Source organism: Pinus tabuliformis, chromosome 2_2 (genome assembly GCF_031772625.1).
Source record: "Pinus tabuliformis cultivar Carrire ecotype Pingquan chromosome 2_2, CPIR1, whole genome shotgun sequence".
NCBI classification, from domain to species: Eukaryota; Viridiplantae; Streptophyta; class Pinopsida; order Pinales; family Pinaceae; genus Pinus; species Pinus tabuliformis.
In genome coordinates, this window is record NC_142300.1 from 527744986 (window position 1) to 527762311 (window position 17326).

The 17326-nt window shown below is 39.6% G+C and overlaps 1 pseudogene; it reads left to right on the top strand.

Moving 5' to 3' along the window:
- The first annotated feature begins 1692 nt into the window (after window positions 1–1692).
- On the top strand, window positions 1693–17068 carry LOC149193681 (putative xyloglucan endotransglucosylase/hydrolase protein 32; annotated as a pseudogene).
- The last annotated feature ends 258 nt before the right edge of the window (window positions 17069–17326 follow it).

A 17326-nucleotide genomic window follows, 5' to 3' on the forward strand; every position in this document is an offset into this window, starting at 1 on the left:
AGAAAATACCAATCCATCCTTCTATCTAAATTATTCGATGTGAAATTCAGGATTGGAAAGTTTCAATAATGTGTAAACTAAATTAAGTAGCATTTCTCCATGTATAACGTCTATATCGTTGTAACGATAATACGAACTAAATTTGCGGATACTATTCATGGATACATTCGTTGAGCTGGGAAAATAAGTATTGTTTCAATCCAAAGTAAAATTGCCATAATGCACTTGTAGTATACCAGGCCACCCACTGAACCAGTCAATTCCCTACAACTGAGCTACTACTAAACTGAGGAGAGATTTCGTGATGTGAAGGAGGCGTGGAAAATCGTTAATGCCTGGTAGAGTTGTTCCAACCACATGAACGGCCATAGCATTAATCAATAGATGTTAATGATTAATCACATCATAATGGAATTACAATGTTGGAAAGGCCAAACTTGTTCAGGAGCGTTCCATATTTGTGCTTAAGCTGGAGAGGGAAGGTGACCCACGAGTCATAAATTTATGTCAAATAATGTACCTGAAAACTGAATATCAAAACTAATGAGAGTTCCCAGTTTGTGTTGATAATGGGATAGGGAGTTGAACGGCCGGTCAGAAATTTGTGTTAAAGCATAATGAACATCTCATGTTACAAAGGCAAAACATCTTGACTTGAATGTTTGATATTTGTGTCATGCAATTAATGTGATAAACTATTTTAACAATGTTTATAAGTCAATTTAATCGGTTGTGTTCAAATACATATTTTACACATGAGAAACAAACTTGTAACTAAATTTTGTTGTCTTAAAATAAAAGTTTTTTCTTAGAAACCAACCTGTAAGGCCTCCGAGAGATGAACGACGAGCGCAAGGCGGGCGCGAAGTAAACGACGAGGGCATGTGTGAGAACGCACCCGCACTTGGGCGAGCCGACGTTGGAGGCAAGCTAAACGTGGGCGTTCGTGTTAATAATTGGAAGGTCGGCCGAGGATGGATTTGCGACCTCACTAGCATATATATCGAATGGACTGCGATTCATTTCAAACCATCGAACATATCTTCGCACTATTCATACGCACAAGGGGTAAAACAGCGCAGGGGTAAAGAAGACTGCGCATATCTCATGCGCAGCACTTCTAAGGTGCAGTTTTGATTTTAAGTGCGGTTTGGGTGAGGCAAGCGTGCCGAGGTGGGAGTTATGTGCAGATAATTGTGTGCAGGATTTGACAAGGTGAAATAGGTGGCTCGGGTGAGCATTCCACTTTGTGCAAAGGTGCACATAATTTGTAAAAGGCTGGTTTATGAAATTATTCTAAGTATTGGCTTGGAGATTGTCGAGCATACTTGTATTGTAATATTAAAGAAGTTGTTATAATATATTGTTGGGCAGACTTTCTGGGAGTTGCCCCTCCCTTTGTACTTGCTTATTGTTGATGTTCTCGGTTTATTGTTCATGGTTAATAATTGAGAATGGTCTTCACTAAAGTATAAAGGATAAAGCTTTATTTAGTTGCAAAAACATAAGTTAAGTATGTTCATGTTGAAGTAGGTGTAGTCCACGGGTGTTAGTATTGTTAAAAAGAAAGCGCTCGGTGGTGCCGCACCTCGCTACAAGCGGTTGGAAGATCACCGCAGGTGTAGGGGCGTGACAGTTGGTATCAGAGCTTGGTCGAAGCTGGTGAGCAGGGTTGCTCGTGACGAAGGTAAAATGGTGAAGCCTGATAGAGCTGAGTTGCTCATGGTGGGTGAAGCCGATGCAGATAAGGTTATGGAGAAATCATGGATGAACAGTTTGGGTTTCATCGACTTGATGGTTCATGGCAAGACCATTCAAGCTCTGGTAGACACAGGTGCTACACATAACTTTATGACGACACGGTTAGCAAAAGAGGCTGGACTGATGATCTCCCCATCAGATATGGAGGTCAAGGCAGTAAACCCTAGAGCTAAGGTGGCAGGTTTGGTACATGATATACCTGTGCAGATGAAAGGCTGGAAGGGTCAGTTGGACTTCACAGTGATGGAGATGAACGACTTCGATGTGATACTTGGACAAGATTTCTTGAAGGGCAACAAGGCTATTGTTGTCCCCTTCTGTGATGAAGATGTTGCAGGCATGACTACGATGGAGGATGAACTTGAGGCTGATCAAGTTGAACCAGGATCATGCAGTTTGTCAACATGGATGGATGAGGTCACTCACATGGAGGAGCCTCATGATGATGAAGTAAGTAATGATACTTGTGTTTCATTTGGGCATTTGGGAGATGGACCGTGTGCAGTGAAGGGCAAAGCCAATTTGCCAAGGCAAGAGGACATCTTACCATGGATGACTATGATGGAACCTTGTATGGAGAAGCAAGGATTGTCAGTTGTTGCAAGGCTTGTTGGGGTTACTTGTGACCGTATGATGAAAGGTGCAAGGACCCGTGACAAGGGTGGAACTTGATGATCGTTGTGGAAGATTGAGTCATGCTTTAGCCACATGGAGAATTGGCTAAGTGCCCGGCATGACTCATGGACAGATTGAGGAGGGCACACATTTGATGATGTCTTGGGTGGACTTCTCATGGCCGAGACCAAGAGTAAGTCTTGATGGACACTTTGGTGGAGGAGCTATGATGAAGGGACTTATGACATGATGATGAGATGGTTGGGTGACCGAGTTCACTAAACCGAAGATCGAAGACTTGGATGAGATGGCCAGATGTTGTGATGTGTCTACTTGGTTGGACTACATGGGCAGCTTAGCCATGGACATCAGGTTGGAGACTTGAAGACATGAAGCATGGCAGACCTATGCAAGGACATTGTGTGGAAGCACTTGTAGAGATGTCAAGGGACATCCAAAGAGGAGTGCTAAGGCAGGGATGTTATGCAGGAGGACTTGCTAGTGTGACATGGGAACTTGAGGATGGCACATTGCAGATGATGAAGAGGACTTCATGGACCTGAATGGGGCACATCAAGAGTTGATAAGATTAAAGACTTGGATGGACTTGTGAGCAGCTATGGAGCATTCCTACTACATGGAGAGCTGAGGCATCTTGTATGCTTGCTAAAGTGTTGATTGGGGATGGGTTATGGGGCTCATGAGGACATGAGATTGTTGTGACTTTTAGGGACTTCATGTATGGTGGACTTTGAGGATCTAATGCATTGAGGAGCTGAGGTCAGGAGACTTTGATGCAGTATGGGATGCATACTTTCAAAGTACATGTATGGGCATGGCTTGGAAGAGTGACTTGATGTAGAGGATCGTTATGAGACACCTTGAGGTGATGGAAGTTGCAACGATGATGATGAGGATGCTTTGGTGATACACTTGAGCATGGGTTGAGCCGAGACTCAACCACTTTCTATACATGACAGCTGATTTGATCGAGGATCATGGGCATCACATGGATAGATGAGAAAAGTGCATACTTGTTTCTATGAAGACTTGAGGATGGCACATTGCAGATGATGAAGAGAGTTTCATGGACATGAATGGGGCACATCAAGAGTCGGTTTGAGGAGATGTTCCCTTCACTTGGAGGAGACACACATATGGGCAACATGTTGCAGATGAGATGGATGGAGTTTCCATGGACCTGAGCATGGATTATGGAGATACATACTTTCGTACGGTGAGCTTGGTGGCAGTGGTCACTAGGCCGGGACATAGTGGAGAAAGAGTCTCTACATATGTTGCAAGGATGTTTGCCTTGTGTAGAAAGGTCGACATCGTGGATGAATGATGATCTTGGTAGAGAGCTACCAGGATGATATGTTGTCGAGGACGACAACGATTTCAGGTGGAGGAGAATGTAAGGCCTCCGAGAGATGAACGACGGGCGCAAGGCGGGCGCGAAGTAAACGACGAGGGCATGTGTGAGAACGCACCCGCACTTGGGCGAGCCGACGTTGGAGGCAAGCTAAACATGGGCGTTCGTGTTAATAATTGGAAGGTCGGCCGAGGATGGATTTGCGACCTCACTAGCATATATATCGAATGGACTGCGATTCATTTCAAACCATCGAACATATCTTCGCACTATTCATACGCACAAGGGGTAAAACAGCGCAGGGGTAAAGAAGACTGCGCATATCTCATGCGCAGCACTTCTAAGGTGCAGTTTTGATTTTAAGTGCGGTTTGGGTGAGGCAAGCGTGCCGAGGTGGGAGTTATGTGCAAATAATTGTGTGCAAGATTTGACAAGGTGAAATAGGTGGCTCGGGTGAGCATTCCACTTTGTGCAAAGGTGCACATAATTTGTAAAAGGCTGGTTTATGAAATTATTCTAAGTATTGGCCTGGAGATTGCCAAGCATACTTGTACTGTAATATTAAAGAAGCTGTTATAATATATTGTTGGGCAGACTTTCTGGGAGTTGTCCCTCCCTTTGTACTTGCTTATTGTTGATGTTCTCGGTTTATTGTTCATGGTTAATAATTGAGAATGGTCTTCACTAAAGTATAAAGGATAAAGCTTTATTTAGTTGCAAAAACATAAGTTAAGTATGTTCATGTTGAAGTAGGCGTAGTCCACAGGTGTTAGTATTGTTAAAAAGAAAGCGCTCGGTGGTGCCGCACCTCGCTACAAGCGGTTGGAAGATCACCGCAGGTGTAGGGGCATGACACAACCAGTAGCTACTTATATTGAAATCTCCACTTTATTTTATCGCATAAAACTGAGTCAAAACTTCATGACCTCAAGTCAAAATTTTAATTTGAGAATGTATGTTTTAGTATATTTACTTACTATATTACATTTGATTAATTCGATAAAATTTGTGTGAATTAAATTGTTTATGAATTTATATGATACACTTTGCTTGAGTATTTATTCTTCTTAGTGAAGACAAAAATATCAAATATATAAAGGGAGGTATTTAATATTAATGATGTAAAATAAATTTTGTCATGTATATATAATGTATATATAATTAGTATAACTATATTTATTTAATAAATGTGGTTGGTATATATAGATAAACACATACTAATTAATCATATGCATAATTATATTAGTAAATTTATTAATATTATTATTAGTTAATTAATTAAAAATAATATTTAATTATGCTGATAAGTTTTTTATGCTAAGGTTCTTCCTCACAACGCTATAGTAGATTTGTCAATCTTCAAAGAATATACCATTTCGACAGTGTGATTGACCGTGGACCTCCAATCTGCGATTTTCTCTGCTCGAGGTTCTTTGAATCTTAATAACTGTGCTCTAGCCACATGGTAGAGTGTGACATCATGCCTATGGAAAGGATGTTACGTCATAAAGCTACTGAGTGATGCCTTTCGAGACTAAGCCCTTTAGCTTGGGACAGGGGGATGACGCTATAGTAGATTTGTCGATCTTCAAAGAATATACCATTTCGATAGTGCGATTGATCGTGGGCCTCTGATTTGTGATTTTCTCTGCTCGAGGTTCTTTGAATCTTAATAACTGTGCTCTAGCCACATGGCGGAGTGTGACATCATGCTTATGGAAAGGATATTACGTCATAAAGCCAGTGAGCGATGCCTTCCGAGACTAAGCCCTTTAGCTTGGGACAGGGGGTCGATTCTTTAGAATATTGTGCTACAAATTTTTCCAATGTGTAATGCATGGGACCACATCACACACGCTTCATCCTTTAGAATATCGCATAATCACAATCGGCAATTTCACAATGTAGAATTTGGTTGGAGTCCCAAAACTTGTGATCTCCAATGAGTGACGTGGTCTGATCTACATGGAGAGGAAATAAGTGAAGCCCCTCCGCGCGAAATTTTTATCATATAAAACCTGTGTTAACCCTTCCTGCCCAACTTTACATGAAAACCTGTATTAACCTATGTCCACCCAACTTCATGATTTAGATAGACATAACAAATATTTAAACTATCGTCACCCTTCTAATGCATCGATAGCCCTTGATTCCTTTGAAATCTTTGTGACTGTGGTGCTAGCCCCCAAATCAGAAGTGTAACCTTAGTGAACCACATGTCAATTTGCCTATTGTCGATCATCGATCACCTTTTGCATTTGGGCCTTGCTCCTATTTCTCTTCACGTGACCGTAGTCTAGCCCCATATTGGAGCCCTTCAATTGAAGATTATCAATCGGAGGTTTCACTTCGATGCACAATATGCCTCAACCTATGATCCATGATCTCCCATACGTGAGGTCATCGATACCATGTATCTACCACATGTCACCTTCTGAATAATGTCACATGCCACCCTTGATTCCTTTGAACTCTTTGTGACTGCGGTGCTAGCCCCCAAATCGGAGCCCTCTCTATCGACGATTTCCAATCGAAGGTGTAGCCTTGGTGCACGGCATGTCAATTTTCCAATTTCCTATCACCGATCACCTTCTACGTTTGGGCCTTGGTCCTGTGGCTCTTCATGTGACTGCAGTCTAGCCCCCATATCAAAGCCCTCTAATTGGAGGTTATCAAACGGAGGTTTCACTTCGATGCATAATATGCCTCAACCTCTAATCATTGATCTCCCATACGTGACGTCATCATTGCCACATATCTTCCACGTGTCACCTTTTGAATAATGCAACGTGCCACCTTTTTTGGCCTATTGTGAGCTTTGAAATTGTCAAATTCGCCTACCATGTGTCAACCCTATTGGCACGTCGTGATGACATCATCCTTTCCATGTCACTTGTCGCAACCAATTTCCGGTTGCAACGCACCCCTTAACACATCTAGTCCCTATTTATCACGTGTCTCTTATCAAATCTGGTATTTTTGCTGCCACGCGTCCCTTTGGGAGGAGAGAGAAAAGGCTCAAGTTTCTTTGGTTTTACAGGCAAATCCTTTGTTAATTTATTATTGTCCATCTCGACACTTTAACATTAGCAGCCCATTTTGAGTGGTTTCATCCCATATCGCAACTCACAATATCGACACTTTTAAGATGTGGCCCATTCTCAAAAAGTTACACTTGAGAGCAGATGTGAGGTTCTATTTAATTATTTTTCATACCTCTGGAGGGTCTAGATATCGAGACAAATAACAATCTCAGAATTCAGAAGTCGGAACTTGAAAAACCAAGGCATTTAGAGGCCGACAAGGATCACTAGATATGTGAAACAGATAAGGCAGTGACACCTCGAACCTGCGAGACATTCCTGTTGGTCTATTGGTCAGATGAACCTCTTTATAATAGATTTATATCAAACTAATAACATCACGGAAATTCTTTTTGAAATTTCCGATACATGTAGCATTGGTCCTTTATAATAATAAACAAACATCTAAATTCTGAATCTCTAAACTGTGTTATAGACTTCCAACCACTAAGATGCAACCCCGATTCTTTTATCATACCAAATTTAAATGTGAAATCGAATTTGCCCCTTATCGTAGCTTTTGGAATACGACCTTCAATAAGATCCATTGTCTATGCACGTATCTTGCTCTCGCTATCTATTTTATTCACTAATTACCATTGGTTAGTCGACTATGTGCATTTATTTTCATTTTATTATTCCTCATATGAAGATCCTATGTTTTATTCCCTTGTATAGAGGTAAATTAATATGATCAATAGACCTTTTTTTCTACATATTTCCAAAATATTTTTTTTCGTGTCAAGGTTTTAATGCCCGGAAAATCTGATATATATTTAATCAATATTCCACATTTTTTTTAACGATTTCAACATAAAACCTCTACACCATTAATCTAATTAATGGACCGACCATGTGTGTTTATTTTCGCTTTATTCTCGCTCACACGAAATTGATATGTTTTATGCCTTGGACACTTTATTATATGCATTTATTCAAATGAGCCACATTGATATGCTGGATCGGACTTTTGACCTGCAAGATTTCAAAAAGGATTCTTCTCATGTCAAAGTTTCAAAATCCTGAAACTCCCATGTACATTTAATCAATATGTCACATTTTCCTTCGATAAAGGTTTGAAACTTATCCACACATCCTGACGTCGAGGATTGTTCTATTCAATAATCTAATTAATGACACACCTGTGTGCATTTATTCTCACTTTACTCTCGCTCGGATGAGCATCTTTTTCATTGTCTTTGTCACTGGTAACTCCGTGACCTCTACCATGTGTCCTGACTTTGATTCTGATTTATTTCTCCCTTTGCTTAGCTGGTATATGGGCGTGTGCTCTATTTAACCTCTTCACATCGCACTGTTCTACTGCTTTTTTGAGTTTCATTTTTTGTTGTTGTTCTGCTATTGTTGGTCTCTTTTTGTGCTCTTGTTGTTGCTATTGCACGTTGTGTTGTTGCCTTCAACTGGATAACTACCCCAGAATTTCAATAACAAATAGGTGAGAATCGAGAACCTACTAACTATATCATCTTTTGCACCTAAATGAAAAGTATCAATGTTTTGATAATGTGTATATAGATTAGAATAATATGTGTGCTGTCATGACATACAACACACTTGCCTGTAGAGTTTCTGAAATGCCATATATAGACAGCCAACTTTCTATGCTTAAACATTTCAATTTTCCTTTCTCCTTACCTTTGACTATTGGAAACAATCTAAATTGTAAATATTTCTTCTTTCATTTGGCTCCAAGTATACCAAACCTGTGAATGACTGCGCTCGTTACTCTATTTTCGCTTCTCTTCCAATGTTGACAGCATTTTATGGGCTTTCACCTTTCAACACCTCCTTTCCTCGTCATCATGGAAGTTTCCTTGACAACGAATTCCATCACTTTGTTGCTCATTGGCTCTACAATAATCTAACCATCACTCCAAATCGTTGAACTCGACCTTCTTGCTTCCAAAAAGACATCGTCTCAATGCTACCACATTTCCCTCTCTGACGGTACCTCTCAGCACAGAACTTTGCTTTCATCTACTTACAATGGCCATGTCGTCTCTAGTTCCCTCCAGTTGGGCTCGATTATCATTCTCAAATAAGTCAGTTGCACTTTTTTGCAAAACTATGTGTATGTTCACTCTTCACCATATTCTTGATGTTTTTTTGTTCCTTCCCTCTCTCCACCACTGTCACTCTGACTAATGCCGCGTTGATTTTCTCTTTCTTTCCTTCTTTTCAGGACTCTGCAAATTATTAAACTAGAACTTCTCGAATATCATGTAACTTTGATTAGGAACTCAAACCTTCTTCAAATTATACAAACGTCGACATACCAACCAGGCTCTTCAACATCACACACCCTCGCCTCGTTTATTGCTGATTCGACATAGGATTCTGCGTCATCATCAACTCAGTTGTCCTCTGCTTTACCTGCTTCCATTCCATTCTTGGCACTAAGCCTCTATCGTAAACAATGGTTGATCCAGGGCAGGGTGCTTGGAAAGACATATGTTCGCTCCTACAATAATGCTCGAGGCTCCAAAAAGGTCTTTAGATTTTACCTCGTTGATTTTGCCAATGATACAATCCATCTCTATGCCTTTGGTGATCTGGAAGATTCCTTGCATGACCTTGTCCAAAATTTGGAAGCTTTACATGGTTTCAAATGGCACTGTGAAACCAACAAACACAAATTACAACCATCTAGATAGCAAATGGGAAGTCTCCCTCTCTACAACTTCCACTGTTGCACCTTCCTTAAATGATGTCCAACAATTCCTTTGCACTATTTCCGTTTTAAATCTATATATGAAATCAAATCTGCAAACCTCGGCTCAATTGTCAACATCATTGACATTGTCGGGTCCACTTCACTAACTTCCACCATTTGTCGAAGAGATGGCTCTCAAACACCTAGGAAAACTCTCATCTTGGAAGACATGTCTGGATATAGTATCGACATCACCCTATGGGGGGAGAATTGCCACACCTTGGGCAAGAAACTCGTTGAACTTGCCTCTTCTGGTGCTTCGACCGTGCTTGCAATCAAAGGGGGTCACATAGCCGAATTTAATGGAAGAACTGTTGGGACTATCTCAACCACCAACCTCGTGCTAGATCCTGCCATTCCAAAGATTGAACAACTCCAATCATGGTTTCATCAAAGATACCACTTGGCCTCTTCACCATCATTAAGTAGAAAATTCTTGGGCCTTCCAAGAAGGGCCACCCGCAACGTACAATTATCAACCTCATATACTCGCATCCCATTGTAAAACCAACATGGTTCTTTGTTTGTGGAACCATCATCTCTATTAACATGCAATATTTCTACTTACTTGCATGCCCTCTCTCATCTGATGGCATGCAATGCATGAAAAAAGTTGTCAACCACTCAAATGGAATGTGGCACTGAACAAAATGTGGTGGGGCCTTCTTGGAATGTGACTATCGGTATGTGCTGAAATTTGAAATGCATGACCACACAAGCATATTGGAAAATGTCATCGCATTTGATAATGTTGCAACTAAACTCATGGGTGTCCAAGAAAAAGACTTGTTCATACTCTCCAGTGATCCTGGTGTTATCCATGAGCTTCATGCAAGGGTTTCATGCCATCCTTTCCTCTTCACATTTTCTATGAAAATAAGTTTCTTCAATGGTGTGGACCATTTGAAGTTTGTACTAATCAATTAAGAGGAAATCACCTATAGCTCTACATGTTCCATTCTCCTCTAGGAAATCAAAAAAATGTCTACTACTTCAATTGTTCAACGTCTTTGAAAGTCGATTTCTTTTCCCCATGCCACCCTGAAGTGTAAACAATAACTTCTATATTCTTTTTCTCATTGTCATTTCGTCCCTTGTCACCCACCTTCTTTTTGTTCACTTCATCATTTTACTTCTCTTCTTTATGTATATACACCTATGATACATGTTGCAGCTTCCACCTTTGCATAATTATCCATCTTTTACTTTTACATATAGTATATATGTTTTTTTCTTCCTTCTAAACAAAATAGAATATTTACATCCTTTTATATTGTTCTTTGTGCACCTAAACACAAACACTAGCTTCTTACAAAGGGTTTTTGTTTGTTTGCCTTAAATCGACTAGGTAAATGAATGATAGATAGTTATCGATCACCACAAAAATACTTCACTGAAATAAGATTGATTCTAATCTCATTCTATGCTCCAAAGATAGCTTTGACAAAGTTCCAACAACAAAATTTGAATCACACGACATTAGTACATAATATCAAAGAAACATAAACTCTATTATAAAAAGGTTTCTCTGACCACTAAACTTTAGCTACTTTGTCAAAAGACACATCTACTTTATAAGCTAGAAGGCACTATTTCGAAAATATACCCACTAATGAAGTTCTTTCTTTTGGGGGCTATGTACTCTATCTTTGCACTTAAGACAACTCTTTCTCATCTCCTATATTCACTTGAACTTGTGTCCCCATGTTTGTATTAGGATGGACATGCCAACATCTTCTGCAAACCCCTCAAGAAATGCTTGGAAGAGACTCATTTATGCATAGAATAAATATGCCTCCAACAAACAAAGATGAGTCAAATATAAATCCGTTTTAAACACCCAAACCTTTCCATCTATACCCACATCTAATGTTTCTCTTCCCCAACATCATGAATCTTGACTTGCAAACCCATCTCCTTCAAAATTTCTTGCTCTGAATGTACCTACCCTTCAACTTCTTGCATTCACTGCCCCTTCTTGCCCATATACATCGCACACCGCACCATCAACTCATCCTCCTTCACCCTCCCATCCCCATATTTTGGTCAACCCTGCTCTTAACCATGCACACCACCAATATTGTGAAAGGATAGATGACCTATCCCCCTTGCATATCTTATCCATATGCAAAGAATCATACCCAAATATGAAAACAAAATTCTTACATGGTAACATATATTGCTCTCAATGTGCAACTACAAAATCCAACCACCACTTCTCCCTTGCGAACAACATGGACCCTGGAGACCAACCATTTTTCCTTGCTTCTCTAACACAAATAGAAGAAATGTTCATATCATGTGTCAGCCCAATTTTGCAAGTCACCCATGCACGAGGTGGGCAGTAAAAATACATTGGTCATATTATTTGTTTCTCGCAAGACATCACTGCCATCACCAACATTTTACCATGCTTGGTTTCCGAATTAGACATCGTCGTTGTTACTAGGCATGGATCTGACCACAAAACATATGATTTCATTATTAGCGGGACACGTGTTCTTGCAGATTTAGAGTACAAACTAGCCCATGATCCCTACTACAAGGATGTCCAACTGGACCAAGATGCAATATCTGCCTTGTCGACTCACCCTATTGATATGTCTTCTCTCGTTCGTCGTATCTCCCCCTCCTCTCCTGAACCACAACTTGACTTCCTTGCTTTCGATGATAACATTCTTGCACACCCCACTCCAAAAAACCTCCAACCATCCTCTTTTGTATCAGTACTCCCTAATTCCCATACTGAGCTTGAAGAAATACATAACTACCTACAATCTTCCCATCCTAATTCCACTACTTCACTTTGCTGGTCCTTTGTTTCCCCCTCCACAATCAATGAATATACCACAGAAGGCCTCTTTTCTATGGAGTTCCCCACAATCTTCAACCACATCTGAGAAAAGTTGAAATGCAAGAATATGTTGTTCACCTCATACACTACTATGATAATCGTTTTTCCCAGCATCCAAGATTCTAGTATTACTCGTACAATCTTATGTTGCAGCATCATAATCAAGAAATTGTTGTTGTTTTCGTGAAGAGAAACCTTGCAGAGGGCTTTCCAATTATCATTGCAGACCTTCATGCATACCTCCATGACATGCCTGATTCCATGCTTCATAACCAGATTATGCACTTCGGATCAAGCCTTAGAGGGACACGCTCGTTCTGGAAAAAATGCAGAGGTGAACTCACCAATATGATCATAGAAATAGGTAGCCCTACTTTCTTCTTCACCCTAAGTGAAGCTGACACCAAATGGCATGACATGCACATGGTCATGCCTAGAAGCCCCCCACCCGGACTTATCTTAGTTGTCTCGATGGAAATTCAAGAATATAATCAACAATCCACATCTTGTAATGCATTACATTCATTGTTGATTCACAATCTTCCTCGAAGAGTTCTTGCAAAAAGGTTTACATGCAAAGGACTTCTGGTGCAGGTTTTTCCTTGACCATCCTTCTCCTTTTTGTTTCTTTTCATGGATGTACAGTTGCCTCACAAAAATTCCTTTTTCATCTTTCCAGGTATGAGTGGAAACATAGGGGCTCTGCACACATATATGGTTTCCTTTGGCTCGAAAATGCACCTGATATGGACAACCTCGATTGGGATGACCAAGTTGCAATGAATACAGCTAGGTCCTTTTTCGATGAACACATTTCTGCTTGGAATTGTCGCCCTCCTGAACAATGTGGACCTTATGTACACATATCTACAGAGAATGACCCATGCATCCTCCCTTCGCCATTGATATTTTCATCCTCTTGCCTTGGCGACTACGAGAATATTCTTAATTTCATTCAATGACATACAATATTCTTAACAGAAACAATTTTTGATAGGGACATCAGTGCACAGGAAACATGCCACATGCTATAAAAACTTCCCCTTTCACTTTGTAGCCTCATTTGTTTCCCTAAATGTTACTCAAACTCTTTTTCGATGTGTTTCTCATGGTCTAGTTTCCCCCTTCCCAACACCACCCTTCATTGTAGCATTCATGAATAGACCTGCTTCGCATGAAACACTAACTCTCCTCGAAACTGCATATTCCTGGTCCTTCTCTACTCGCCGAAAACATAACCAATGAAAAAAAAAACCCTTGCAAAATTGTTCATGTCCTTCGTTCCTATTCCTTGATCCCTTCTCCTGATGATGCATCCTATGCTTCTTTCTGTTGGAGTGAACTACTTCTATACTTCCCTTTCTACACACTCCCATCAGACATAGGCTCCACTGATGAAGCAATCATTTCATGGCATGTTCATCAAGCCCCTGAAACCCCCCTTTCCCCTTTCTCTGATGACACCTCTACTAATGATATGTCAAACCCCCCAGAATCCATAGTCATCGATGAATGGCAATTCCTTTCTCAACTAGACCCTGGAAACAACATGGAAATTGCTGACATTGACATGCTTGGATATCGCGACTTTGACTCTAACCACAATTGGGCCCATACTACCATCCCTCTCCCTTTGTAAGAGACAACCATATGTTTCATAGACTTTAGTCGCTTATCCACCCAAATCCATTCTATCCTGTCTCCATTTCCCCTTTTGCTCACCTCACTATCACCCACCTAGCAAGTTTCTTTCACCATTGTCCTCACCCACTTTAGGACCACTTCCTCCATTCCTCCACTTAGAATGCGCATCCAAGGTACTATTGGCACAAGGAAGTATCATTTAATTGATTTCCTAAAAGATACATTTCTTGTTGAATCTCTTCCCAATTCAAGTCCATTTCTCCTACGCGCTCCAATAGGTGTTGTTGTGTTTAACATAAAGGCGCTTACAATCCATTATTCCATTCACATTCCTTTAGTGTCAATGCATCCTCTTGTGGACCAACCACTTATGCATCTCCAACAAAAACTTCGTCACCTCAAGCACAGTTTAATCGATGAAATGAGCTTTATTGGCCCTAAACTTCTTTCACACATAGACGATCGCTTAAGGGAGGTATTCCCTTCATATCAGAATGTGCCTTTCAGAAATCGGTATATCATACTTGTTGGTGATCTTGGGCAACTACCTCCTGTGAAGGATATCCCCATGTATGTCAGCACATTAGCGGAAATTCCCTTTGGCAGACCTTTGACACGATCGTCATAGTATCTACCATCTTTTGTCAACAAGGGGTGAACCCTCTTCAAATTGCATTCTGACAATTGCTCACGAATCTCAGAAATGCAACACCAATAGTCGAAGACTGAAACCTTCTCATGTTAAGGACACATTCCTTTTTGTCAAAGGATGAGAAACAAGAATTTGGCAATGCAATCCACCTATATCCAACCAACCTAGCTATCGAATTGCATAACAAACAATTGCTCAAAAAATTGAACATGCCAATTGCATGATGCTACGTAGAGAAAAGGAACCACCATCCTACGGGTGCACACGAAGAAGATGAACAGTTGGATGCAAAAATTATTATTTGCAATGAAAAATATGTTTTCCTCACATGTAACTTGTGGGTTGAAGTAGGTCTTGTAAACGAAGCACTTGGGAAAGTAATTTCCATTTTATATGTAGCTGATCAAAACCCCCTCAATAACCATCCTTTGTTGTTGTTGACTTCTTCCAATACAAAGGCCTGCCACGGGATGCCTTCAACCCATATTATGTTCCACTTCCCCCAATAACGTGAGGGTCTCGCAGGCAAATTCCACTTTGAATGGCATGGGGTTTGACAATACATAAATCGTAAGGAATGATATTACCAAAGGCGATAGTGGACATTGGAAACATAGAACAACAAGGCTTCACATTCACTACTATCTCCAGAGTTCGAACGTTGGCTGATCTTCGCATCTCTCCACCATTTTCCTTTAGTTGCTACTCCTGCATGAAAGGCAATGCTTACATCAAGCATAGGCAACAAGAGGAATCCATACTAGCATCAAAGTCTTTACAGCCACCTGCAATCTGATTGTTTCATCTAGCACCTTTTAATTCCCTTTCAGTAAGCATACTTTGCTAATTGATTTCTTTTACAAATAGTTGATGCGAAACTCAGTTGAAATGACATTAAATTATTTCAAGACTATGAAATTTTCAGAGGGCTATGCTAATCTTTGGGGTGGGTAACACCAAAATGTTTCACACTCACATTAGATAGATCATCTGGTAACATACTTCTTGTTTCTTATGCTCACTAGCTTCTTATGAATAATTATATTCTCTATCCTTTCTGTTTGCATTAGTGGGGATAGGATGTGTCAGTGGTATTTCTTGCCCCCACATATAAAGTCTCATAAATCAAATTTATGAAACTGTGATTTTATGGTTAAATTATTAATATTTATTAATCGTTTATCATGCTAAGAAACCATGTGATATTACCTCTATTTGTGGCTTCAGGCGGTGGATTCAAGTCAAATGAACCATACATGTATGGTTTGTTCAATGTTGTTGTTAAACTTCAGGGCGGCTATACTGCAGGAATCATCACTTCATTCTATGTAACTATATTCATCTTCATCTTCTATTTGTGTTTAATGCATCAATTAATGAATCAACTCATGTCATAATATTATATGGAAATTGACTTAGAGGAATGTGAGTACAATTTTTGATCTATTGATTGGAATGGTGATATTTCAGTTGTCAAACAACCAAGTTTATGAAGGGTGGCATGACGAGATAGACATAGAGTTTCTGGGAACAATACCAGGGGAGCCTTACAAACTCTAGACCAACGTGTATGGGAATGGGACAGGAGATGGGCCAAATCTGATTGGCAAGGAACAACAAATTCCATCTCTAGTTTGACCCTACTAAATACTTTCATAGCTACACCATTCCCTGGATGCCTCATCAAATCCTGTATGTATAATCATATCATTTACATAAATTTTTTATCTTTGGATGATATGAAATCTACATTATATATATATATATATATATATATATATATATATATATATATATATATATATATATATATATATATATATTGTGGGTGCTTGAGGTTAGTTCAATTGGTGGATTCACTTTTGTTATTATGAGGTTACGAGTTATTTTTCGTTATTAAGATGTCATGGGTCATTTTTTTTAGTGAATTAGTGTAGTACAAATAAATATAAATATTGAAAATATTCTATGCATCTAATTCTAAAATATAAATATTCTTGAAATCGACAATTCTATTAAATTTGAGGATTATTTCTCATTATTTTCCATCCATTTATTGTGTGGCAAGTTTATGGTGGACAGTATTCTGATCAGAAGATTTCCGAGGATGAAGAGCCTGAGAGTGACATACCCTTCAAAGCCCATGTCGGTTTATGCAACAATATGGGACGCCTCTGCATGGGCCACAGATGGAGGACGATACTAAGCCAACTATAGTTACGAGCCTTTCCTCTCAACTTACACCCACTTTATCACCATCGGTTGCTCTTCGACAAATGATGAAAATATGCGATATTGCTCACAAGGGTTTCTTGATTGTTTCATTTCTCTGAAGATGAACAAGGAATAGATTTGAGCTCTGGATATATAATTAGCATAACCACATTTATTTAATAAATGTGGTTGGTATATGTAGATAGACACATACCAATCAATCATATGCATAACTATATTAGTAAGTTATTTATTAATATTATTATTAATTAATTAATTAAAATTAATATTTAATTAAGCTAATAGGTTTTTTTATGGTGAGTTTCCTCCTCACAACAGTGTAGTAGACTTGTCAAACTTCAAAGAATATACCACTTTGACCGTGTGATTGACC